General features: G+C 43.1%; 1 pseudogene; it reads left to right on the forward strand.

Moving 5' to 3' along the window:
• The first annotated feature begins 23,710 nt into the window (after positions 1-23,710).
• On the forward strand, positions 23,711-23,827 carry LOC121103276 (annotated as a pseudogene).
• The last annotated feature ends 3,052 nt before the right edge of the window (positions 23,828-26,879 follow it).

A 26,879-nucleotide genomic window follows, 5' to 3' on the forward strand; every position in this document is an offset into this window, starting at 1 on the left:
GTTTTAAGCATCCCAAATCACCGGGTCGGCCCATTCCACGGTTGCAGCCCATCCACACGTCCAGGAGCCCCATGGAGCTCCCCACACAGAGGCCCTCATTCGGATCTGAAGGGGGTCACTTCCTGTCCTTCCCCAGATCTCCTGTCCCAGTCGTGTCACCCAGCTGTCATCTTTCTTTAGTTATCCACTCATTTCCTCCTAACGACCGCATAGGTCTGTCTCCCCATCCCAGTCCTACAGACTTCCATTCTCATTCCTCCCTGTTTTGCCAGCACCTGACATCAGCCTGTCTTCTCCGGCCACAGGCGAGGTGAGGTCAGGGTAACCTGCCCTTGACTCAGTTCCTGTGCACTGTGTCAAAGGAACTCATATGTTTTCACACACACACACACACACACACACAAAGTTACTATGTGAGGTGATGGTGGCAGTCCTTTCACAATAGTGTACTTATAACAAATCATCATGTTGTATACTTTCTTTCTTTCTTTACTTATTCATTCATGTATTTCTTTTTAAAGACTTCATTTTTAAGTAATCTCTTCACCCAATGTGGGGCCGGAACCCACAATCCGGAGATCAAGGGTTGCATTCTCTACCGACTGAGCCAGCCAGGCACTCCACATTGTACCCTTTAAATATATTACAATTTCATTTGCCAATCATACCCAATAAAGCTGAAAAAAATTTTAAAACAAAACAATGACAGCCTGAGAGGGGACCTGAGCCACTGAGAGGCAAAGGGAAGCTGATGCTCAAATTGATGATGAAGGCTTTGGTTTTCTTAACTTTAAGTAGAAATCATAAAAGAAAATGATTTGAAGAGCACCTGGGTGGCTCAGTCAGTTAAGCGTCTGCCTTTGGCTCAACTCATGATTCCAGGGTCCTGGGATCGAGCCCCTGAGCCCCATGTCGGGCTCCCTGCTCAATGGGGAGTCTGCTTCTCCCTCTCCCTCTGCTGCTCCCCTTGCTTGTGCTCTCTCACTCACTCTCTCTCTCTCACTCTCATATAAATAAATAAAATATTAAACAAAATAAAAAGGGCAATGCTTTGAGTAGTGATGTGTGTGTGTACGTGCTTTTTTTAAATTGTAGTAAAATATATATAACATATAATTTACCATCTAATCATTTGTAAGTATACAGTTCAGTGGCATTAAGCACATTCACGTTGTCGTGCAACCGTCACCATCACCCATCTCCAGAACTTTTTCATCATCCCAAACTGAAACTCTGTCCCCACTAAACACTAAAACCCCATTCTCACCTCCCCCAGCCCCGGGAAGCCACCACCGTTCCACTTTCCGTCTCTATGAATCTGACTAATCTGTGTGCCTCATGTAAGTGGAATCAGACAAGATCTGTCCTTTTGTGCCTGGCTCCTTTCACTTAGCAAAATCGTTCCCAGATTCATCTATGTTGAAGCATGTATCAGAATTTCATTCCTTTTTAAGGCTGAATGGTATTGCGCTGTACCTATCTACCACCTCTTGTTCATCCATTCATCTGTTGATGGACATCTGAGCTGTTTCCACTACGGCTACTGCGAACAATGCTGCTATGAACATGATGGGCTAGTATTGTTTGATGAGGTTTTTTTTTTTAAGATTTTGTTTATGAGAGAGACAGCACAAGCAGGGGGAGCAGCAGGCAGAGGGAGTGGGAGAAGCAGGCTCCCCACTGAGTAGAGAGCCTGACACAGGGCTCAATCCCAGGACCCTGAAGACAGATGCTTAACCGATGGAGCCACCAGGCGCCCCATGATGAATAGTGTTTTTAAACATTTAAAATTATGTTTTCCTCCGATACGAACTCCTTAGTACCTATCTGAAAAGACAGTAAGAACTGACCAACAGGTTAGTTGCCCCATTGCAATGAGATCAGTTTTAAGATAGGAGCCAAGACCTGTGCACTTTCTGGGTTTTGCAGAGCTCCGGTGGTGCTTGGCATCAGGGGATACATTCAACCCATATGTACTGCTGGGGACACAGGCAACACATCGCATGGGTGCCTGCCGAGGCTAGACCTCACAAAGAGCCAGTGAGGCCCAGGTTACCAGTTCTCGCCATGGTCGGGCCTTATCAAAGGGTTACTTAGCCCTTATTTTGATTAGCGAAGAACTTTATAATCCATTTACTATTAGATCTTTTGCATCACCAACAGCCATCACCCAACATGTGGAAATGGATATGTAGGGAGGGAACCAATTTCAAGTAGGGTTTATATGCAAATAGGGGTGCAATCACAAAGACCAAACCTTGGTTTGGTCTTGCACTTGGGAAATAATGTTTCAATTTAGCCAAGCATAAATATTACATTTGCTGTTCTCTTAGTGAAGTTACAGCTCTGAGGCTGGCCTGCGGTCCACTGTACCTCATCATGGTATTAAGAACCCACCAACCAACAGGATGGCATTAAGAGCCACGATCCTGCACAGACTCCTCTTTGTGCCCTCCCCCAAAACTCCTTAGAGCTGAGAGCAAGGAGGGAAGAGGGCAGTGGAGTGAGGAGCGCAACTGGGACAGCTGATCCATACCTGCTGAGCAGCCTGCCCCGGTGACCTCATAATACTGTCCACTCACTCAATAATGCCAAATACGGGGTTTTCGAGTTCCCTTTCAAACTGCAGGGCTCCCAGCCTTTTACTGCTCTTCGCATATGCGATTATACAGTTTTAAATCCATTTTCTAAAATGAGCATCTGTTATATTTAAAATGAAACAAATGCAATACATTTTATTTGAATCATTTTTAATATCTAAAAATGACTTACACTGGTGGTCATATTACTTTTTATGCCACATATATTACATTATGCATTTTATATGTATAAGATATTTCACAAATTTAAGAATTACTGTGCATGCATTAGCTATACTTATATTGTTATTTTTCCATTTTTTTTTGGCTACAATATTCCCATTCCACATTTCCATATCACACATGAAACTAGTGAATTTTTTAATGAATTCTGTGCATACATCTCTGGCCTAAGCATTCGGCACTAGAAGCAAGCAGGTGCTGGAAAGTTCACTTATACAAAAATTATGACACATTCTTCCTTCATTATCTGAAATGGAAACTGAAAAGACAATAAAAGAGAACAGGGAACAGTAATAGAGAATATCTGCCCTTTGCAGATTATGAGTAGCCAAATCTTAATGACCTTATTCAATACAGTCATTTGTTCATTAAGTATGTATTCAATGCCTTTTATGCATGAAGCAAGCTACTAGGATGAGTAAGAACCCTGCCCCAAGGAACCTCACCATCAAGTGATTCCATATACCAGCAGTTGGCAAACTTGGGCCCATGGGTCAAATCCACCTCACATCTTGTTTTTGTAAATAAAGTTTTATTGGAACATAGCCACACCCATTAGTCTATATATTATCTGTGATAGTATTCATGCTACAATGGCAAGGTAGACTAGGTGCAACAAACACCATATGGCCTGTAGATATAAAATAATTACTCTTTAGCCCTTTACAGAAAAAGTTTGCCAACCCTTGCTCTTGAGGAAAGAACTAGCTATCCTTAAATTTTACAAAGTTCTGAGAAGGCTTGGCCCCACTCCCATATGCTCTGAAAACTCAGAGAAAATGCGCTTGCTACTCAAGTGCCACCCACAGACCCAGAACATCAGTATCATCTAGGTAGGCAGAAATGCAGAAGCTCAGGTCCCACCCCAGAACTACTGAGTCAGAATCTGCAGTTGAACAAAATTTCAAGGTGATTCACATTTGAGTCTGAGAAGCACTGTTTGTGTTAGACAGGGTTCTCCAGAGAAACAGAACCAATAGGATGTGTGTTTATATACAGAGAGAAAGAGATTCATTTCAAGTAATTGGATCATGTGATAACGGGGGCTGGCAAGTCTGAAATCCACAGAGCAGGCAGGCAGGCTGGAAATTCCAGCAGGAGTTGATGCTGCAGTCTTGAGTGGGAGGCAGTCTGGAAACAAGATTCTTTCTTTTTCTGGGGACCTCGATCTTTTATCTTTAGGCCTTCAACTGATTGGATGAGGCCCACCCACATTATGGAGGGAAATCTGCTTTACTCAAAGTCTACTGATTAAGCCATTAACTACATCTAAAGAATATCTTCACAGCAACATCTGGACTGGTGCTTGACCAAACAACTAGGCACCATAGTCTAGCTGAGTTGATACATAAAATTAACCATCATACTTTTCTCCATAGAAAACAGAGAATTTGAACCCTCACACTGTTATAGGTGGAAAACGTAGAGGTCAGGGAGGAACAGGGATAGACCTGTGACCCATATGTGAACTTGGTGAAAGTAAGTCTTCCATACCATCAAACATCCTCTCTTAGAAGCTACCTCAGGCATGCATGTTTCCTCCTAGGCCCCGTACCAGGTATCTCACATGTTAGAAAGAGGTTAACACTGGATACACACACAGGCTCTTTAAGAAGTAACTAGAGTTAAATGAGATCATATGGGTGGTACCCTGATTTGATAGGACTAGTGTCCTTGTAAGAAGAGGAAGAGACACTAGGGATGTGGGCACACAGAGAAAAGGCCATGCGAGGTCATAGAGAGAAGACGGCGATCTACGAGCTGAGGAGAGAGTTCTTACCAGAAACCAAACCCTGCCAACAACTTGATCTTGGACTTCCAGTCTCCAGAAACTGAAAGAAGACAAATTTCTGTGAGTTAAGCTGCCCAGTCTATGACATTTTGTTATGGCAGCCTAACAGACAAAGAGTCTATTTAACGTGTCATCCGTGGACCAGCAGCATCAGGATCACCTGATTCCTTGCTAGAAACAGAATCTCAGATTCCATTCCCCACCATTGGAACCAGAATCTGCCTTTTCACAAGATCCCCAGGTGCTCTGAGGAGCTGTCTTCTGGAGCACAGGCCAGCTTGTAAGAGGATGGAACACATTTGTCAGGGATTGCTAAGAAAGATGGAAGAATGGGAAAAAGAGAGGTGTGTGGCAGGGTGGCGAAGTTAGGAGGCTTCCCTGGGGGCCTCGGTCTCCTCAGGGAGATCAAACATGGATAGCTAATGCTGGAGAGAGCCCTAGAGTTCAAATACCCAGCCCAGAGGGCTTTCTCTTTCTGATCCTAATGATTAGAATCACTGCTTTTCAGAGCTGGAGGTCGTCCTTCAGAAAATATGTAGCTCATATCTTTGAGAGAGACACTATCCATTTTTTTAAAGATTTTTATTTATTTATTTGAGACAGAAAGAGAGAGAGAGAGAGAGAGAGAACAAGCTGGGGGGAGGGGCAGAGGAAGAGGGAGAAGCAGACTTGCTGGTGAACAGGGAGCCCAACCCTGGGATCATGACCTGAACTGAAGGCGGATGCTTAACCGACTGAGCCACCCAGGCGCCCCGAAAGACACTATCCTTGAAGGCCAATCAGTAGGGATGAGAACCAGGCTTCCTTACTCCTAATCTAAAGCACTTTATTACTGTTTAATTTAATTTACATAAAAATTCTAGCAAATAGTTACAATTCCAACATCCCCATGGGCGGAGTTGTGTGTGTGTGTGTGTGTGTGTGTGTGTGTGTGTGTGTGTGTTTGTTTTTGTTTCTAAAGACAGAGAAGCAAGTTCTCAGTTGGTCTTGGGAAAGGAGAGAAATCAGTCTGAGTCTCACGGACCGGAGGGTGAACATACACTCTAATATCAACCACATGTTCTTTGCACGTTTGGTAGGGATCCTGCACTTCTCACTGCAAGTTTTCTACTAAAGGTTACCATATGCCATAGGAATGTTTCACCACCACGAATTGGCCATATAAGCAGAGAGCTTTAAATTACTGCACAGTCAGAGTGAGTTAATCTATGCCTTGATTATCTGTGTGTCTGGCTATCTAAAGACGTCCCTGGCATGGAGTTGTAACTCATGACTGACTTGCTAATTTGAAATATAGATGTGTGCCTCCCTTCCTATCCCCCTCCTTGCACACACACACACATTCACACACTTCGATGTACATTACAGTGGAATTTGCAAATGGATTGAATGTATTCTCAAATCTGTCCTCCATTAATCCCTATAGATATATTGCTGCCTGGGAGTTGGGGAATTACCACGCAGCTGAAAGTCACGGAGGGGAAGCTTGTAGAAGGCAAAAAGGGGGTGGAGAAGATGGGAGAAGGGCAGATGAGAAGTAGGTGCAAATTAAGTAGCTGTTGCTTCGGTTGAACACTAGTGCTGCCTGGAGCTAGACTGAAAGAAGGTTCTAGAATGGGCTGCTCTACTGTCAAGTCTCAGCTTTGCCTCCTAGTGAGTGAGAGAACCTAGGCAAGTCATTTAATCTCTGGGTCTCAGTTAACTCATCTGCAAACACAGGAATAATAAGACTTTTCTTGCAGAATTCTTTGGAGAATTAAATGAGAAGATACAGAAAATGCACATGGTAAGTTTTTGGTCAATGTTGGTTTTCTTTCTTTCCTTCCATCCTTCCTTCTACTGAAACTGAGATGTTTTCCACACGCGAGGCTGGCAGGATAAATTTCTTTTCACCTGCTCCAGTAGAGGGAGAGATTAGGGACAGACACAATGTCCTCAGGGACATTGATTGCTTTGTTTTGATTGTTCTATTGAGCACTCAGCATTTTTCACAATTGTCAGAAAGCATAATTACCACAAGTGGTAAACAATGGAGATCAGTTAATAAAAAATAAAAGCAAAACAACAATAATATAATCACTACTTGCATACTGAAAATGTAGGTGATCTTTGTAGCTCAATGTTTCATATATTTTGAATGGACATCTCATGGTCTGGCTATTTCTGTTGACATAAATTTAGAAGGTAGCACTTGCAGATACCTTCAGAATCAGTAGAAGATTTGTTTTTTTTAATCCTAATAGTATATTTTTAGAATGGCCTTGGCAAATAGGGCCTCTCCAAGTAGAGCATGTTAAAATTTGCTCTATTATTTCAGATGTCAAAGACACCTGGATGAGAAATAGAGTCCTTCCCTGCATGAAGGAATTGTGCTGCCTCTTGGTCAGCTTGGTGGCTCTCTGAGTAGAGGAGTAGTCTAACTGGACCAAGCTAGAGGAGACTAGAGGACTAGAACTAGAGGACTTGGAAATCCAGAGCCTCTCTCACTAAGGAGCTGGAGTCAACAAACAACTCAACTGAAATATACACATGCCTCTTTCCATCTGCTTCTGCCAACTTGTTTCCTAAATCACCAGAAAATAAAAATAATACTATTTATTGGACCCTTAAGTACATGCCAGAAATATGTGTTAACTCATTCAACCCTCAACCCAATCCTATGAGGTAGGAAATATCGTGTTTAAAATTGTTAAAAATTGAGACTCAGAGAAGCTAACTAACTTGCCCACACTCAGCCTGCAGCAAATGGTGGCCTGGGAATCGAATTCAAGTTTGACAAGATGCCGCTGCTCCCCAAATCAGAGGCACTTCCTCAGCTCCTGAGAGGTTTAGTTTATACGTGTTTTACAAATTTATTATATTTCTCTGGTCTCTCCTTTTCCTTCAGATAAGAAGACATCCAGAATGCTTTTCAAAATAGTTTCAACACCTTCACCTAAATCAGAAGTGAGGACCGTCTCTAAGCTAAGGAACTTTCGGGTACCTGGGTGGCTTGGTTAAGCATCCAACTCTTGATTTCCACTCAGATCATGATCTCAGAGATCGGGGATTACCTGTGTGACTTTGGGATGTGGGGAGTAGAGGTGCATAGGTGACAGGAGAAGTGTTGTCCAGGCCAATATGGCAGGCCTTGTGTCCCTTGCTCAGCTCTACACTGTGAGCAAGGAGGTGCCACAGAGGTTTTACAAGGGGAGTACCATGATGAGACTCTTCTTCTTCTTCCTTTTTTTTTTTAAGTAGGCTCCATGCCCAGCATGGAGCCCAACATGAGGCTTGAATTCAAGACCCTGAGATCAAGACCCAAGCGGAGATCAAGAGTCAGACACTTAACCAACTGAGCCACCTAGGTGCCCCCAAATTCTTCTTTTAGGAAGATTCCCCCATAGCCCTGAGAGCTATTGCCAAGAAGAGAGGGAGTGATGAGAGAGAAACTGAAGACACGGCCATGCAGTCATCCAGATGCAGGATGGGCTTGCTTAGAGGGGATGGAAGTGGGGGTCACATTTGAAAACATTTCTGAGTTAGCATTGGCAAGAGGGACAGTAGCCTAAATGTGAAGGATTCAGGACCTGAGTTCAGGACAACTCTGCCATGTCTTACTTGGGAGTCTGGTGTATGGTGACAATATTAAATGAAATAAGGCTTCTATAGGAAGAGCAGGTTTGGAGGGTTAGGGAATGGGATAAGGAGTGTGAAATAGAAAAGAAAAAAAATTAAGTACTGATGCCTGGGTTCTACTCACAGAGGTTCTCTGTAATTTGTCTGGGGGATAGCCTGGACATTGGGATATTTTATTTAATCTTCCTAGGTGATTCTAATCAGAAGCTAAGTTGAGAAGCACTGTTATGAAGACTTGAAAAGAGAAGACAAAATTCTCAGAAACACAACTTAAAAGGCAAGAAGAATAGCCCACCTGTCCATTTATAGGGCATTGATTAAATTAACTATGTGATTCAAAACTCAGCCCCAGGTTCCAGGTAAGGTGGGGTAAACCTACTCCACCCTGTCCCTCCCACTGAATGCAGCTATAAACCCAGGGAGAATGCATGGCCAGCAATTTGAGGACTCTGTAAGGTAAATAGCAGCAGATGGATTTGAAAGGAAGACCAGAGGTCAAAGTACCTCTGAATCCATTCTGAGTTTACATTATTGTTAGTTTTGGTATTGCCCAGTCTAGACTTAAGGTACCCTGGAACTGGAAGTGGGCTCCAGAGAAACCCTCTGGTTCAGCTTAAGGAACAGAAGAATGGTCTTCTAAAACTCCAAGAGAATGGGAGAAAGTCCCTGCTTTTTGTTTTGGAGTTTTTGGGGGTTTTTTGTTTTTTGTGGTTTATCTTCCGGCTGGAGGAGTAAAAAGGGGACCCCAGGAACCAGAAGGTACTGGGGACATTGTAGAGAGGAAAGAATTGGGAAAGTGACCTGATAAAGTTGTTTCTAAATCCCTGGGATTACCCCTAAGTGACACATGTATGAATCTGACTCTAAACAGTATACCAAAAGCTTCTAGATGGAGCTATGAACTGATAGACCACCACTCACATCCCAAACTGGCCACCAGGTGGCACACATGCAGGACAGATTTGAATAGCAAGGCAAAGACTTTAAAAGTGGAACTCACTGTGGAAACCACAATCCACAGAAGGCTGAATGGAATTTAAAGCCTGACCCCAACCAGCTCAGTTGCCTACTAAAATAAAAAATCAATATTTTTTACTGGATGTAAATAAGACCCAGAGACTCATAATATTCAAAATGCCCAGAATCCAGTACAGAATTACTTGACATATGGAGAACCAGAAAAATCTTAACTTGCATGCTGAGATGATGCTGATGTTGGAATTTCCTGCAAAAGACTTTAAAGCAGCTATTATAAAAATGATCTAACAAGTAAGGACAAATTTCCTTTCAACGAATGGAAGATACACAGTCCCAGCAAAGAACAGGAAACTATAAAGAAAATCAAATAGAAGTTTTAGAACTAAACAATAGAATAACTGAAACTTTTTTTTAAAAGATTTTATTTTTAAGTGATCTCTACACCTAACATGGGGCTTGAACTTACAACCCTAAGATCAAGAGTCTCTGCTCTACTGATTGAGCCAGCCAGGTGCCCCTAATAACCAAAATTTTAAAACTCACTGACGGGCTCAATGGCAGAATAGATATGACAGAAGAAAGTCAGTGAATGTGAAAAGAGATCAATAGAAATTCTCCAGTCTAAACCACAGAAAGAATAAAGATTTGGGGCAAAAATGAACAAGCGTTGGGGCACCTGGGTGGCTCAGTCAGTTGGCGAGCCAACTTTTGATCTCAACTCAGGTCATGATCACACCTCCTGGGGTTAAGCCCTGTGTCATCGGGCTCCCTGCTCCGTGGGAAGTCTGCTTGAGTATTCTCTCTCTCTCCTCCTCTGCCCCTCCCACCACTTGCAGTCTCTCTCTCGCTCTCTAAATAAGAAATGGATAAATCATTTAAAAAAAAATGAGCAAGGCTCAGGAACCTATGTGACAATGCCAGGAGGCCTAACATTTGTGTCATTAGAATCCTAAAAGTAGAGAGAGTACAATGCAGAAAACAATTTTTTTAAAGAAATAATGACCAAAAACTCCCCCAAATTTGGCAAAACACATAAACGCTACAGATTGGAGAAGCTCAGCAAATCATAAACAGGATAACCACCCCCCCCAAAAAAAACCCATACCCTGAAACATAATCAAACTACTAAAAACTAAAAACAAAACTGAAATCTCTACTGGCAACTAGAGAAAAACAACATATCACTTATAAGGAGAAATGACCCCAATAATTGCAGGCATCTTTTCAGAAATGGAAGCCAGAAGGAAGCAGAAGAGCATTTTAACAATGCTGAAAGGAAACAACCGCCAACCCATAATTCTATATCCAGCAAAAATATACTTCAGGAATACAGGTGGAATAAAGGTCTTAGAACAAAGAAAGTAGAATTTGTTGCCTACAGATCTGCTCTAAAAGTATACTCCTCAAACAGAAGGGCAATGATACCAGGTGGAAACTTGGAACATCTGGAATGAAGGAAAAGTAACAGATATGGTGAATGTATGAGTAAGTATAAGAGACTTTCTTCTCTCAAGTTTTCAAAACTCTACTTGATGGTTGAAAACCAAAGGTAGAACACTGATACAATGTATGTAGGTGTAATAAGAACACAGTGATATAATGAAGTCACGAGTATATAGGCACAATATGATGGTAAAGTTTCTACATTCCACTTGAAGCAGTAAAATACCATGAAAAGGTAAGGATGTGTTTTGTAATTTCTAGGGCAACCACGAAAAATATTATATAAAGAGATACAGTAAAACACACAGACACAGTAGATAAATAAACTAGAATACTAAAAAGATTCAAATTACTCAAAAGAAAGCATGAGATGGGAAACAGAGGAACGAAAAACGGGGGGAAAAAAACAGAAAATAAATGGTAGGCTTAAATCCAAACATAAATAACGACATTAAATGTAAAGAGTCTAAACAAATTAGCTGAAAGAGACTGGAGGGATGACTTTTTTTAAATGATCCAAATGTGTGCTATTTTATAAGAAAGTCACTTAAAATAGAATAGGAAGATTGAACATAAAAAGATGTAGCATCTGTGCCAGAAATATGAAAACTGAAGTCCACACAAAAACCTGTACGTGAATGGTTATAGCAGCGTTATTTACAATAGCTCCAAACTGGAAACAACCCCAAGGTCCTTCAACCAGTGAATGGTTTAAAAACTATGGTACATCTGGGGCGCCTGGGTGGCACAGCCGTTAAGCGTCTGCCTTCGGCTCAGGGCGTGATCCCGGCGTTCTGGGATCGAGCCCCACATCAGGCTCTTCCGCTATGAGCCTGCTTCTTCCTCTCCCACTCCCCCTGCTTGTGTTCCCGCTCTCGATGGCTGTCTCTATCTCTGTCGAATAAATAAATAAAATCTTTAAAAAAACAAAACAAACAAACAAAAAAAACTATGGTACATCCAAACCTTGGACTACTATTCAGCAAATAAAAGAAATGAGCTACTGGTATATACAACTTGGATAGGTCTCAAGGGAATTATGCTGAATGAATAAAGCCCATCTCTAAAGGTTACACACCGTATGATACCATTTATATAGTACTCAGGAAATGACAAAACTATAGAGATGGATACAGACTAGTCGTAGCCAGGGGTTAGGGAGTGGGATGGGAAGGAGATGTCTGTAGCACAAAGGGCCTTTGTGAGGGAGCAGTTTTGTGTCTTGACTGTGGTGGTAGTCACATGCATCTACATATGATAAAATTCCACAGAAACTAAACATACATACACAGACACCACACACACACACAATTGCATATAAAACTGGTGAAATCTGAAAAAGGTCGATGGATGATATTGACGTCAATTTTCCAGTTGTGTTATGTAAGATCGCAAGATGTTAACATTGGGTGGAACTGGGTTAAGCTTATTAGGTTGCTAGGCCGATGTAACAAAGTACCACAGACTGGGTGGCTTAAATAATGGGAATTTATTGTCTCCAAGCGCTGAAGACTAGAATCCGAAATTAAGTTGTCAACAAGGTTGATTTCTTCTGAGGGCTGTGAGAGAGAATCTGGTCCAGGCCTCTCTCTGCAGCTTATAGATGGCTGTCTTCTGTCTATGTCTTCACATCATCTTCCCTGTATGTGTGTCTCTGTGTTCACATTTCCCCCTTTTATGAGGACACCAGTCATACTGGGTTAAGAACCACTCTAATGACCTCACTTTAACTTGATTACCTCTACAAAGACCCTGCCTCCAAATCCTCACGTTCTGAGGGCCTGGGCGTTAGGACTTCAACATATGAATTTTGTAGGAGACACAGCTCAACCCATTATGGGTATATGGATCTTTCTGTATTATTTCTTACAACTGTATCTACAATTATTTCAAAATAAAAAGGTTTTAAAGAGTGAAAAAAGAGAGGAAAGAGGAAAAAGATGAAAAGAATTGAAGTCCTATGAAACATTCTCTGAACATAATGGAATTAGACTGGAAATCAATAACAGGAAAATTTCCAAATACTGAAATTAAGCAGCTTACTTCTACATAATCCTTTGGTCAAAGAAGAAGTCTCAGGGAAAATAAAAAAATATATTGCTTTGCATGATAATAAAAAATACACCATGTCAAAATTTGTGGGATGCAAATGAGCACTGTTTAGAGAGAAATGTATAGCGTTAAATGCTTATATTAAATAAACTATGTTACATCTAAGCTGTGGAATATCATCAGATGTTAAAATATTAAAGATACAGAAAGAATTCTAGTATGTATTATTAGATGTAAAACAGTAAAATTATATAGAGAGTGCTACCTTTGATGAGAAAGAGAGAAAAGCAGAATAACTCATATCTGTTTGTTTCTGCATAAAGAAACACTAGTAGGATAATCAATGAACTAATTAAAGCAGCTATCTGCATGGGTAGAGGAAAGTGAAGCAGATAGGACAGAGGTAGGAGTAAGATTTTTCAATGTATACTTTGTTCACTGCTTTCCACTTAAAAAAAAATGGAGGTGAAATTCACATTAAAATCAACCATTTTAAAGTGCACAAGTCAGTGGCACTTAGTACATTCACAGTGTTGTCCAACACCACTTTTACCAAGTTCCAAAACATTTCATCATCCTCAAAAAAAACCCCAGTACCCAGGAAGCAGTCATTCCCCATTCCCTCTTGTCCCTAAACCCTGGTAACCACCAACTGCTTCCATCTGCATGGATTTACCTATGCTGGATATTTCACATAAATGGAACCACACAGTATTTGTTTTTTGTGTCTAGCTTCTTTCATTTAGCGTCTTGTTTTCAAGGTTCATCCACATTGTAGCATGCATCAATACTTCTTTCCTTTCTATGACTGAATAGTATTCCATTGTATGTATACACCACATTTTGTTCATCCATTTCTCTGTTGATGGATCTTTTGGATATTGTGAATAATACTGCTATGAACATTCTTATACACATTTCTGTTTGAGTCCCTGCTCTCAATTTGTTGGGGTATATATCTAGGAGAGGAATTGCTAGGTCATATGGCAATTCTATGTTTAACTTTTTGAGGAACCACCAAACCACTGTTTTCCACAGTGGCTGTACCTTTCTACATCCTCACAACAATGTACTAGGGTTTCAATTTCTCCATACCCTTACCAAGATTTGTTATTTTCTGTATTTTTTTTTATCATAGCCATCCTGGTGGCTATAAAGTGGAATCTCTTGGTTTTGATTTGCATTTCCCTAATCACTAATAATGTTGAGCATTTTCGCATGAGCCTATGGGTCCTCTGGATATATTTTTTGGTATTCCTTTCTTTTTGTGAACCCTATGGAATATACTACCTATTAGAAACAAAAAGTAAAACAATTTTAAAAGGAGAAAGGGTGGGGCACCTGTATGGCTCAGTTGGTTAAGCATCTGCCCTTGGTTCAGGTCATGATCGCAGGGTCCCGGGATAGGCCCCGCATGGCGTTCCCTGCTCAGTGGGGAATCTGCTTCTCCCTCTTCCTCTGCCCCTCCCCCAGCTTGTGATCGCATGCTCTCTCTCTTTCTCTCGCTCTCAAATAAATTTAAAAAATCTTTAAAAAATAAATAAATAATAAATAAATAAGCAAATAAAAGAAAAAAAGGTAAAAGGCAGAAGAGGAGAAACTAGATCACTATGGAAGACAGAGTAATAGTTCCCAAAGATGTCCATATTCTAATTCCTGAAACCTGCAAATATGTCACCTTACCTGGCAAAAAGGACTTTGCAGATGTGGTTAGGTTAAAGATTTTACAATAGGGAGATTATCCTGGATTCCTGGGGTGGGATGATGTCATCACAAGGGACCTTATAAGGAGCAAGGCAGAAGGTCAGTCAGAAAAGGAGATGCGGAGAATGATGATGCAAGCAGAGGTCAGAGAGAGACAGAGACTGAGGGACTTGAAGATGGAAGAAGGGGGTCACAAACCAAGGAATACAGGCAGCTTCTAGAAGTGCAAAAGGCAAGGAAACGGATTCTTCCATGGAGTCTATAGAAGGAATGCAGCCTGCTGACTTGACTTGTAAGACTTCTAACTTCCAGAATCATAAGGTAATATATTTGTGTTGTTTTAAGCCACTGAGTTTGTGGTAATTTGTTACAGCAGCCATTAGAAGCGTATACTACCTCAAATGTCCTGCTCCCTCCAGAACAAAGTATCGCCTGAGCCTCCTCATCAGTGTTTCACTCGCAGGAAACACAGCTGAGTCTCACATGTCTTCTGAATCCCTGAGGGAAAAAATGAACCACAGAAGGCGAAGTTGCATTGTCCTATGAGATGTGAAAGATGTTGGTCAGTAACAAAGCAACCCAAGATCTGTCTCCTACACATCTCCAGAGGGAACACGGAGCTCTAAGTCTTGTTGGATAAATGTATGTGCCAGAAAGGACTCGAAAGTCTTGTAAACACTATAAGAGAGCATTACCCTTCACAGAGATTGAGCAAGAGCCACAGAAACCAAAGCCGGTGGACTTCTTTTTTTATGCCCGCTGGCAGTGTTATTACCCTCAGGTGGCAGCTGCAAGGCCAAGAGGTTTAAAAGCTGCCCTCTGTTTCATCCCATCTCTCTACCCCTCTCACGGAGCTTAGCGGTAACTGGCAGCAACTGCCCATCCACAAGTCATTCATCAACTGAAGTGTCTGCATTTGGTTTTGCTTTACATCCCTCCTCTTTCAAAGCCCAGAATATGCTTCACATGAAATGAGGGTAATATGTTCAGTTCATGGAGACGGCCCATAGAGGGTAACTCCACGTGATTAAAAGACCAATATCAGGCTGGGTGGCAGGTCCAAATAGCTGATGGCCTATAAATTTTTTCCAGCTCTTTCTACTTCAGATGGATGAGGATACCACCATCACTATCACCACCTTCACAGAAAAGACAGCTTTGGATCTAGGCCAGCTCGGACATAAAAATCCACTTAGAACTTATAGAAGAAGCCCTTGAAGAATGTGGATCTATGACTAGGGGAGGGGCCTGAATAAAACCATGTAATATTTCTTAGAACCTAAAAGATGATGGTTACTATTTACAGGAGCGTGGGGATGGGGGGAAAGTACTATCAGCCCTAAGGAAACATTCTCCAGAACGTGGAATTTTTTATTTTATAGGAACAGTAACAATGTTTATTGGGCACCTGCTGCAGTAATCCTGTGATTGTCTCAGCAGCATGAATTCCACCCCCTTCCAGACCTGAAGTTTGGGTAAGATTTACCCACCCCCAGCTCAAGGTGTAAGCCCTGATTGGTTAGAGCCAATCCCTTAGTTCATTCCTCTCACCGCATTGATTGGTTCAGAGATAAGCACCCGATGCAGACCTCAGCCAATCAATACTTGGCATTTCACAGCTACAGATTTAGGGTAACCGAATGTAGCTTCCTTAGAAGGTGGCCCAGAATTTTTGATCAGCAGCTGAGGGAGAAACATTCTTTCTAGGATGAGGAAGCATGCAATCCTGTACAGTGAAGTACCCATCTTGCAAGAAGGGCGGAAGCAGTCTAGGATCAAGCCAACATCTTGAAGGGCCTTGGCAATATGATTGGATGGAAACAACCCTGAAGCCTGCCCTCTGAGTTTTCTACAACATGGAGCAGTAAACTTCTTTTTATTTAGGCCAGTGTGTGTTAGGGTTTTTTCCACTTCCAGCTGACCGCATCTTAACTAATGCACCAACTATGTGTCTGGCACTGAGTGAGGGGCTTTCACACATTCTGTCTCAATTCATCTTCACCATGGCCCAGTGATGAAGATTTTATCACCCTTTTTTTCATATGTCAGGTGTTCCATCCAACTTCAAACTGTTGCTGAGTGGTGAAGCCAGGATTTGGTCTCAGGTCTGTCCATCCCTCAGACCTCTGCTTTCCACCATGTTTTCTTGGCTCATACTGTAATACCTATGGGCACAGTGTTTGGGGGAGACTCCCCAGTAGCACCCTCTGCAATAATTCCACAGCTAAGTCCCAGGAGAGATTGTCTCTATCATCATAGAGCAGCCGTATTTCATATCTGGCATCTTGTTTCAGTAGTTGGATATTGTTTACAAGTGTTAATGAATCACTATAAAAAAGCTACCCAAGTACCCCATCTTTTCTTTTATTGAAGTATAATTGACATACAATATTATATTTAAGACACTCTTAAACAATAAAGAATATCTATCATATTAAAAGTATTTCCGGGGCGCCAGGGTGTCTCAGTCAGTTGAGCAATGAACTCTTGATTTTGGCTCGAGTCATAAGATCATGCCCCACGTTGGGCTCTGCACTTAGTGGAGAATCTCTCTCTCTCTCTCTCTCTCAAATAAATAAATAAATCTTTTTAAAAAGAGTGTTTCTGTTAAAGTCAGAAATAAAACAACAATGCCAAATACTGGCATTATCTTGTCATATTGTGCTAAACATTCTAGTCTGTGCAAAAGACATTAAACAAAAACAAGGCTACATAGCTAGTAAGTGGAAAAGCTGGGCTTTCACCTCAAAGCCTTCCCTCATAACCACTGCACCCGCTGCCTCCAAGTAGACCAGCACCGGGAGCTATGAGGGTAGTGAGAAACTTAAGGCATAGCCAAGACCTTAAAATACAGACTGGGATAAATACAGATACATAGAAGGGTAAGAAACGGAACAGTTCACTAACTGCCACTAGGTGCTTAGCGTCATGCCTAGTACCTTGGAAGCATGAATTCATCCATCCATTCACTCATTCAACAAGTATTTACTGAGAACCTACTATGTGCCAGGTGCAGTTCTGGGCACTGGTATAGAGTGTGAACAACACAGACATGGTCTCCACCATGGAACTGAGTCTGGAAAGGGGTATGTGACAGGAAACCTATGTAGAGAAGCTAATTAGAAATTGAGGTAATATAGAGAGAAAGAACAAGCTGCCATGAGAGAATGAGAGAGGGGAAGTGTTTGGGGCCAAGGCAGATACTGAGATGTCCGGAGACTCCTCCCTGAGGAAACTCCATTTAAGAATCGAGGCCCAGGGCACCTGGGTGGCTCAGTCATTAACCGTCTGCCTTCGGCTCAGGGCGTGATCCCGGAGTCCTGGGATTGAGCCCCGCATTGGGCTCCGCTGGGAGCCTGCTTCTTCCTCTCCCTCTGCACCTACCCCCTGCTTGTGTTCCCTCTCTCCCTGGCTATCTCTCTCTCTGTGTCAAATAAATAAATAAAATCTTTTAAAAAAAGAGAGAGAAAAGAATCAAGCCCTGAAGGATGTACAGGTGCCAGCTGTGGGGGAAGCAGGAGAGGGCAGAGGTGCTGAGAGGAGAGGAGAACCACGGGAGGGAAAGTGAGGAGAGAGGGGATCAAAGGGCAGGAGAGCAGCCTGCCAAATGCTGCCACTCAGAGTCCCAGAGACCAGGGCTAGCTAGAGCCGTGTCAGGGGCAAGGCAGTATGAAATCAGTAGTCCCATCCTTATCAGAAAAGGAATGACAGGGACACTTGAAGGAGGTGTAGACAGTCCATAAAAGGCAGCGGGAGCAGGGGGGATGCTCCTCACAGAGGAGAGAGGCCTGTGAACTAAGCCCCAGATCCAGCCCAAGTAAGCCCAAGTAAGGCATCCTCAGTTTAGTCAGCCCTCATCCTCCACCCCTGCAAACTATCCCCCTAGAGACCAAGTCTCAGGTCACAGCCTTTGGGACGGGACCTTTAAACAGGCACCTGAGACTACACAGAGAGAAAATCTTCCTAAGCCTTAGCGCGTGAGTGAGACGGTCAGAAGTCAAGCATCTGTGCCGTGAGGTCTCCTGTCGGATGAGGGCAGAACATTACGTACTGCATTCCCACACTTCCTTAAACCAGCTCCCGTCCTCGGCCCCGCCTGGGCAACTTCCTGGGCAACGTCCCACTCACTCCCAGTTGATTCGGACCCCATATTTGAAATCACTCCCTCGTCATGGACATGGTTTGGGGCTTCAGGAACAATCTCTGGAAACGATTTCTGTCCTCTCCTTGATCATGGGGTTATGGAGACCTTTGGAATTCTAATAGCTTCAGGAGACCTAGCCCTGCACCCGTGAGCGGGATTCCTGTGTGGCCAACAGCGACAAGGTGCGCCTTAAGAGAGGCAATTACTCCAGAAAAATATCATCTCCTCCCCTTTGGTAGCCGCACTTCACCCCAGTCAGAATGCCTTGACATTTGAGGTGGAGGAAGTGGGGTGACAGGAGGCAGATTGAGCAGTGGGTAACAGAGGACAGAGGCCCCTGGAGATGGGGACTTATCTGTGATTTTCCCCAGGCGATTAGGTGTGAGCCAGCTGTCGGTGTGGGTGTCGGATCTCAGTGCCAGGCTCTCCTCTCACAGGTCCAATGGAATAATGAATGAGCTGACACCCTGGGCTGGGGGGCCAGCTCTTCAGAGGAAGTAGGGGAGGCAACCTGCCTCCCGTAGGAAGGAGCCTGGGTGACAGACATCTTTTCAGAGAATTAACAGCACCGACGTGCTCTCACTACCACCCTCCCCAGAGAAGGCCTCGAACCCTGGAATTGCGAGCCTGGAGAGAGGCCTGGAAACCCAAGGCCTCTCATGAATTACGAGCTGGAAAGCCTTGCCACTCCCCAGCCTTTCCCCCTCAGACACTGGCCCCATTGTTGACGAGCAATTCGGCAGTTACTCTAAAGTGGCTAAAATTTGGCACATCCTCCAAGGCCTTTCCTGGTCAGATCAGGTGACCGTTTCCCTGGGCCCGTAGAGAAGGAGAGGATTACCTGCCACCCCACCCCCAACCCTTGGAGGCAGGTGAGAGAAAATCCATTTAACTGACCAGCCTGCTGTCAGTTTACAAATAAAACATAAGCTATAAAAGCCGCCTTTGTTCCACTGAGGCGGCCATCCTGGCTGGGAGGTTAGATTAGCAATTTGTCCTTTGTCAGTCCTGGATTAGCAGAGCCGCCTTGTTTTAATGTTTATTTACCAATTTGCATCTTCTAGCAGTTTCCACCCAACTCAAAGCCCCAACTCCCCTGGGCCCTGCTCATTTTACCTCTGCTGCCAGGGGCTGACAAAACTGGATTAGAGCACACCCCACACGAAACTCAACGCACACCTCCCACCTTTCCTTCTGCTCAGGTTCAAACTCCTTGGCCTTCTCCTGGCTGCCGGAAGTTACAGCCCTGGCCAAGGGCAAGAGGTGGTTCATCCAGACAAAGGGACCCTTCTCCCTGTAAATGTGCCATCTCTAACACAGAACTTCTCACTCCATCAGTACTGCAGATTACAGAGTGCTAGTTCTGCAGCCGAAGTCCCCGGGGGGTTGGGCAGGTCTCACCACGCCTGGAGGTTTCCTGTGGATTTTGCCCTGGCTGTGGAGGATCTGACCCGGGTGGGGATGATCCCTGTGAAGCTGATAATATACTGTACCGAACTACCTGCAGCGGCTGACCAATTGTTACCACACTCCTCCCAAAAGAAGATGATGTATGAAGCAGCTAATTGCACTCGATTCTCTACAGGGAGAACCAGACCATCCCAATACCTTCCCACCTAGAATGTTTTGGCCGAAGACTTTAGCTTACTCCTTTGCTTTAGTAAAATAAAACAATTTTTTAAGCTCTACTATTTTTTCAAAGCTGCAAAATAATTTTTTCCAAATGAAATGTTATATAGGGGGGCGCCTGGGTGGCTCAGTCCGTTAGGCATCTGTCTTCAGCTCAGGTCATTATTCCAGGGTCCTGGGATCGAGCCCCACAGTCGGGCTCCTTGCTCATTTGGGAGACTGCTTCTCCCTCTCACTCTGTCTGCCGCCCCCACCCCCCCACCCCTGCTCGTGCTCTCTGTCAAATAAATAAATTAAATCTTAAAAAAAAAAAAGAAAAGAAATGTTATGTAGGGCCAAGTTGCATGAGATAAAATAAGTGGCTGCTCAGAGGTATCTCAGAGGAATACACTCATTCTGCAGGACACAGCTTGAAACTTCTGGATTAAATAGGAAGTCTATATGCTTTTCCTCTAGCTCTCCCACAGCAGGCTATTCCTTTTTCTTATCCATTTTCCCAACCTGCCACGTGTCCCACCAGATATTAATCCCGGTCCTCCTTTCTATCCCCTTCCTTGCATTTTCTAAGCATCACCAAACATTCTGCAAAGACTTCTTTAAATGTTTTTTTTTTTTAAGATTTTATTTATTTATTCGACAGAGATAGAGACAGCCAGCGAGAGAGGAAACACAAGCAGGGGGAGTGGGGGAGGAAGAAGCAGGCTCACAGCAGAGGAGCCCGATGTGGGGCTCGATCCCATAACGCCGGGATCACGCCCTGAGCTGAAGGCAGACGCTCAACCGCTGTGCCACCCAGGCGCCCCTTCTTTAAATGTTTTATCATGTCGCCTGTCCACCTTTGGTAAGACATTCAAAGTCCTTGACAACTTGGCCTTCATTTAATATTTCAGTTTTATTCTTCACTGACCCCTAAATAAAACCTTCAGCTCCTGTTAGTCTTAACCGCTTACTACTCTTAAGCAAGACTTGCCAAGACCTACCTCCTTGTCCTGGTGCCGGCTGATCTTCACACTGAGGATGCCCCCTTACCCACTGAAGCCAGCCCTAGACCCACTGAAGCCTTTAAAGTCCAACCCACCGAGTCTTCAAACTTTGCTACTCTGTGGTGTCTTCCACAGACATTCTGTATGCTGATGCTGGTGCATGGCGTGTGTGTGTGTGTGTGTGTGTGTGTGTGTGTGTGTGTGTGTGTTGCAGACTTGGTGTTGTGAGCTCCTATTCTGTGGGGCTTTGCCTGTATGAATCCTGTGCAGCCTGGGCTGACAGTCTCTCTCTCCAGATCCATTTTGCATTTGCTTCTACCAGGTGCCCCGGGCGGGGGAGGGGGGGAGGTAAGATCACTGAAGCACTATTTTTGCATTGGTCATTTGGGTTGGGGTTCACGCCTGGACCACATTGGTAGCATGAGTTTTGACCCCAAACCCCTGCGAGGCCCCTATTGTTATGGATTCTCCCAGGACACATTTTATTTCACCTGATTCCAAGCCAAGTTCCTCCTTGTCTTCCTCTGCTGGAGGGTTATTTTTCCTCCTCAATTCAATCATCTCATTGAGAGTGTGGCCCCCTGAGTGTCCCAGATTTATGCAGGTCTCAGATCCCCTCTGATCTCTGGGTAACAAAAGTCATGCCTCTAGGTTAGGGAGACCAGAAATCCTGTCCTAGGAGAGCCCCAACATTACTTCAAATGTGAGTTCAGGCTCTTAAGTTTGCAATATGTGTGTGATTGTTTCTTCAACCGCAGTATACATTTCCACATATGTTTCTTTGCATTACACACATAGCCTCAGAAACTGTGCCAAGCACATATCAAATGATCAACAAACCTTGGACAAATGAATGAAGAAATGAATGGCATTTATGCTGTCTCTGTCATAGAGAGATGGCACTGCTTTGGAGTCATGAGGGTCAGTCCTGACTCTCCCACTAACCAACTGTATCACTTTGGGCAAATCATTTCTCTGGACCTGAATTTCTCATGTGCAAACTGGAGACCATCCCCACCTTACACAAGAGTTGGGAGGATTATTATGTATTTCGTGCAGGGCCTGGCTAGCACTCAGTTATCACATGGGTCCAGAGGACACACACTGAATGTTTTCTACTTAGTGATAAAGGTTAAGTCTGATAATTAAAAAAAACCCTTCCGTTATTCATTAGAAAAGTCTTGCCAACACTTGCAGTTCCAGACTGGAACCAAAGAGATAAATACTTAGGGACCATCATATGTTTTTTTAATTCCCTCGAAAACCTGATCAATCAAGTGTTTTCTTTTCAGAGAACTCCAGAGAAGTTAAACAACTTTCTAGCCTTTCCTATTTAGGTATAAAGAAGCATTTAAGCCTAGATCTATCTGACTTGTGTCAGATACCATAAGCTAATTAGATGGTAGAAGGGCATGTATCATGTATGTCTGCAGCCTCCACTCCAGACAACTTGATTAACTGGTCATGAGAGCAGTTATTCAGAAGTAAAGACAAAAGTCTAACCACCCAATCTCCTCTGCCATCCCAAATCTCCACCAACCCCAGGCAGCCTAACCTTCAGAAATGTCCAGCTCCCCGAGCCGTCCAATCATCCCGAAGACCTCCAAAGCTGTGGTTGAGATGTTTTCTCAGCCTCCACATTTCTCCAAGATGTTGTCGAGGTGTTTTGCCACCTATGATGGGAGACAAGAGGTCATGGAAGATGAGAAAAATAATAGGAGTCTGTATTTCCCTCCAAATCAGTATTACAAAGAAAGCTACCAGAACCAATGTACCATATATTAGCCACATTAGCACGAGAAGATGTATTAGCAAACCGCTTAAAGGCAAGGCAGCCCTGAATTTGAACTCTGGCTCTGCGTGCAGGGCATTCTCCTGGCACAGCTGCCTTGATCCAAGTGAGTTACGGAGCCTTAGTTTCCTCGCCTTGTGACTCACAAGGTCACTGTAAGGAAGAAAATAACATTTAGATAAAATAACATGTGAGATGCTCTTAACACTACCTGACACTCAGTAAGCATTCAATAAATGGTAGCTATACTCCCAATAATAATAATAGAAATTTAAAGAACTTTGTGTACATTAACTCATAATTCTCAACATTCCTACGAAATAGAAACCATGATTCTGGTTTTACAAATGGAAAGCGGAGGCACAGAGAGGTCAGGCAACTTGCCAAGTTCACACAGCTGGTAAGCAGCAGAGACAAAACGTAAACAAACCTAGACAGTGTACCTGCAGAATCCATAGTACGCTATGCTGCCTCTCAGGTCTCCTGTTGCCATTATCATTATCATTATCAGTGTCAATAACCATTAAATGGTGGTGAAACTCCAGGAGGCAGAGACAGATACAGGCAGGAGAAGAAAACCAGAGCTCCACGTTCATCTGCTAGGGTGTCCTCAGACTAAGCCAGGAGACCATAGTGTGGGGGTGAAAATCTGGGCACACCCAACCGAGCTTCCCAGAGAGTTCGGAGCCTCTAGAGCTAGAAGGGCGCCTACTTGCCCGCAAATGAGATCCACACTTCAAAAAAGATGAGATAGCCTACAGCCGTACCACTAAACACACCCAAGCTCTTCTGATCTTGGAAGCTAAGCAGGGCTAGGCCTGGTTAGTACTTGGATGGCAGACCTCCGAGGAATACTGGGTGCTGTAGGCTTTAAAAAAAAAAAAAAGAAAAGAAAGGAAGAAACAGTTCCAAACTTTGGGAAGACTGCAGAACGGTCCGCAAGTATTTGTGAGCAAATGTGTGTTAGGTATTATCTTAAGCACCATGTGAGGTTTCCAAAGATGTTTAACTAGGAGCTTCAACCTTAGAGGGGAAACATGCCACCACGCATTAAAGTTAGTGCTTGGAGAAAACCTCTTGGTGAAGATAGGATTCAGCCAGCCTTGAGAATGGGACGATCGATGGTGGACAAGTAAGAATGTTCAGGTGGCACTTGGCACTTTCCTTTGGAGTTGCCATCTCGTGGGCTTAGTGGAAAAAAAAAAAAACACTTTGGTTCATAGACTGGCCTGCTCAAGGCAGCTGTGCCAGGAGAATGCCCTGCACGCAGCCCATCCTGGGTCAGCAGAGTCACCTGCTCTGAAACAAACCAAATTTCTCACTTCCTTAAGAACATCACTGGGAAACACTAGGGTGAAAGGTTGATTTGGAAATAGCTAGGTTGCTGGCCCTGGAATTTTTCTGACAAGATGGATTCAGGAAAAATAAATTAATCTGTGCAGCAGGGTCAGCTGTGGAATTGTGAAAGAATGCTGGCCTTTACTGCAGGAAGGGAAAGTGTTCGCAAGCCCTTCAATGAGGGCCCTGGGCTCCAGGAAAGGCTGTGTCTTGGCCTCTGCCCCACCCCCTCCACCGTTCCTCGTTAAACTGGGAGGGGGCGGGAAGGAGGCCCCTCAGGCTCTCTCTTCCGTGCTGCTCTGGACAGTGAAACTCATGTTTACTCTCACGGAGGACTCTTGGTCCTATCTTAAGGTAGAAAGAATTAAGGTTGGAAATATTTTGTTTCAGTGGAACTGAATCCAGATACATCTTGGGAAATTTCAAAATTCAGCTTGGAGAAAACAGATTAAAATAATACAGAAGGGGGAATGAACCACGAGAGACTATGGACTCTGGGAAACAAACTGAGGGCTTCAGAGGGGAGGGGGGTGGGGGATTGGGATAGGCCGGTGATGGGGATTAAGGAGGGCACATATTGCATGGAGCTCTGGGTGTTATACGCAAACAATGAATCATGGAACATTGCATCAAAAGCTGGGGATGTACTGTATGGTGACTAATATAATAAAAAATTCAAAAAAAATATAACTGAACACTGAATTAAAAAAAAATTATACTTGATTAAAGCAAGAAAAGTAGACACTTTGAGAACCACCCCTCCAGTGGTCACTCAATTTGTAGATAAATGATCACTTTGTATTTCCTATGAACATCTATGTGTAATCAATATTTTTACCTTCCCTGCAAAATGGTAAGAATGTTAGCACTCCCGCCAATCCCTTTTCCAGTGTATTGATAAAAGAAAAGTTTTTACTGATAGACTATTTAATACTTTATGTTATGCAACATAACAAAATTTTTCTTGAATTAAATAAAAGTTTTACTTCTTTGCTCACCAGCATTTTCTGTATCATAAGTATCATAAGGCACAATAATACAGAAGTATCAGACATACAATGATAAATGAGTAGTTTGCTTTTTTAGATTCATTTCTAATTTTGTTGGCAGTACTTCCTTGAATTCTTTTTTTTTTTTTTAAGATTTTATTTATTTATTTGACAGAGAGAGAGACAGCCAGCAAGAGAGGGAACACAGGCAGGGGGAGTGGGAGAGGAAGAAGCAGGCTCCCAGAGGAGGAGCCTGATGTGGGGCTCGATCCCAGAACGCCGGGATCACGCCCTGAGCCAAAGGCAGACGCTTAACCGCTGTGCCACCCAGGCGCCCCCCCTTGAATTCTTTTTCTTTTTCAAAATGGGCTCATGGGTAGTGAACGGGTATTGGCATTGTCTTAGACCCCCTGTTAAGTTTTAACTATTTTAAAAATAAACTTCACTTTTTAGAACAGTTTTAGGTTTACAAAAAATTATGATTATATTACACTTTCCTCTATTTCCTCTATTATTAACGTCTTACCTTAATATAACATTTGTTATCATTAATGAACCAATACTGATACATTATTAATAACTAAACTCCGTACATATTCAGATTTCCTTAGTTTTAACTAATGTCCTTTCCCTAAAAAAAAAAAAAAAGCAAGAAAATCAAAACAAAAAAAGTAGTACTAAGAACTAGCCTTCTTCTTTCATTTTAATTGAGAAAGAGCCTAGGAAATGTGGAAAATGTTTCGTGTTTAGCCAATGTATTTCTCTATGTTAGAATCATGTTTTTGTTTATTTAGTACTGGTTTCTTAACACCTGGTCTATTCAAACCCGGCACCAAAAAACAGAAAGCATATTCAGTGAACATGAGAATCAGCTGCTTGCTCTAGAATGAAGATACCCTCAGAACCATTCGCTAAGCCCTACAGCCAGGCTGTTGTGAAGAGAATAATCACAATTCCTGAAGCAAACCCCAGGACCATCATCTGGCAGTGGGACGGAAGAACAGAACAATAAGTAATTCTCCTACCAGTTGCATCTACGTTTTCCCCTGGAATCTTCAGTAGAGACCAAAAGCCCCAGAGAAAAGAAAGGAAACCCAGAAAAACAATGAAGGATGTGCTAAGCTAAGGGTTCGGAGAAGCTAACTCATTTCCTTTCGAAAAGTCATTCATGCGCAAGATAGAAGGTATAATCCCTAAAATGCATCTACATGACTAACTTAATGGGATTATAGAAAGAAGATGGCCTATTGATTTCTCATTCAATTTTAATAAATTACCCACCAGATTATTCGACATGCTCCTGAAGAGTCAGGGATGAGTGGATACCAAGTTGAATAGGAGCATGTGGGCTCCTGTCGAAAGGTTCTCTCAGCTTGCTAAATGTGCCGCTCCCCCAGGGGAACGGACTGGAAGCCACAGCCACGCCACAACCCGGGATCCCCTGCCCCCACAGCACAGCTCACCGTGAATGCCACAGTGAAAACTGACAGAAAGCTGAAATTGGACAGATACACCTCATTGGTCCTTATATTTAAACAAGGGTCATTTTCTTCATTGAGATACAATTTGCATACATTAAAATCGATCCTTCAGGG

This window comes from Ursus maritimus, unplaced genomic scaffold (assembly GCF_017311325.1).
Source record: "Ursus maritimus isolate PB19 unplaced genomic scaffold, ASM1731132v1 scaffold_18, whole genome shotgun sequence".
NCBI lineage: Eukaryota > Metazoa > Chordata > Mammalia > Carnivora > Ursidae > Ursus > Ursus maritimus.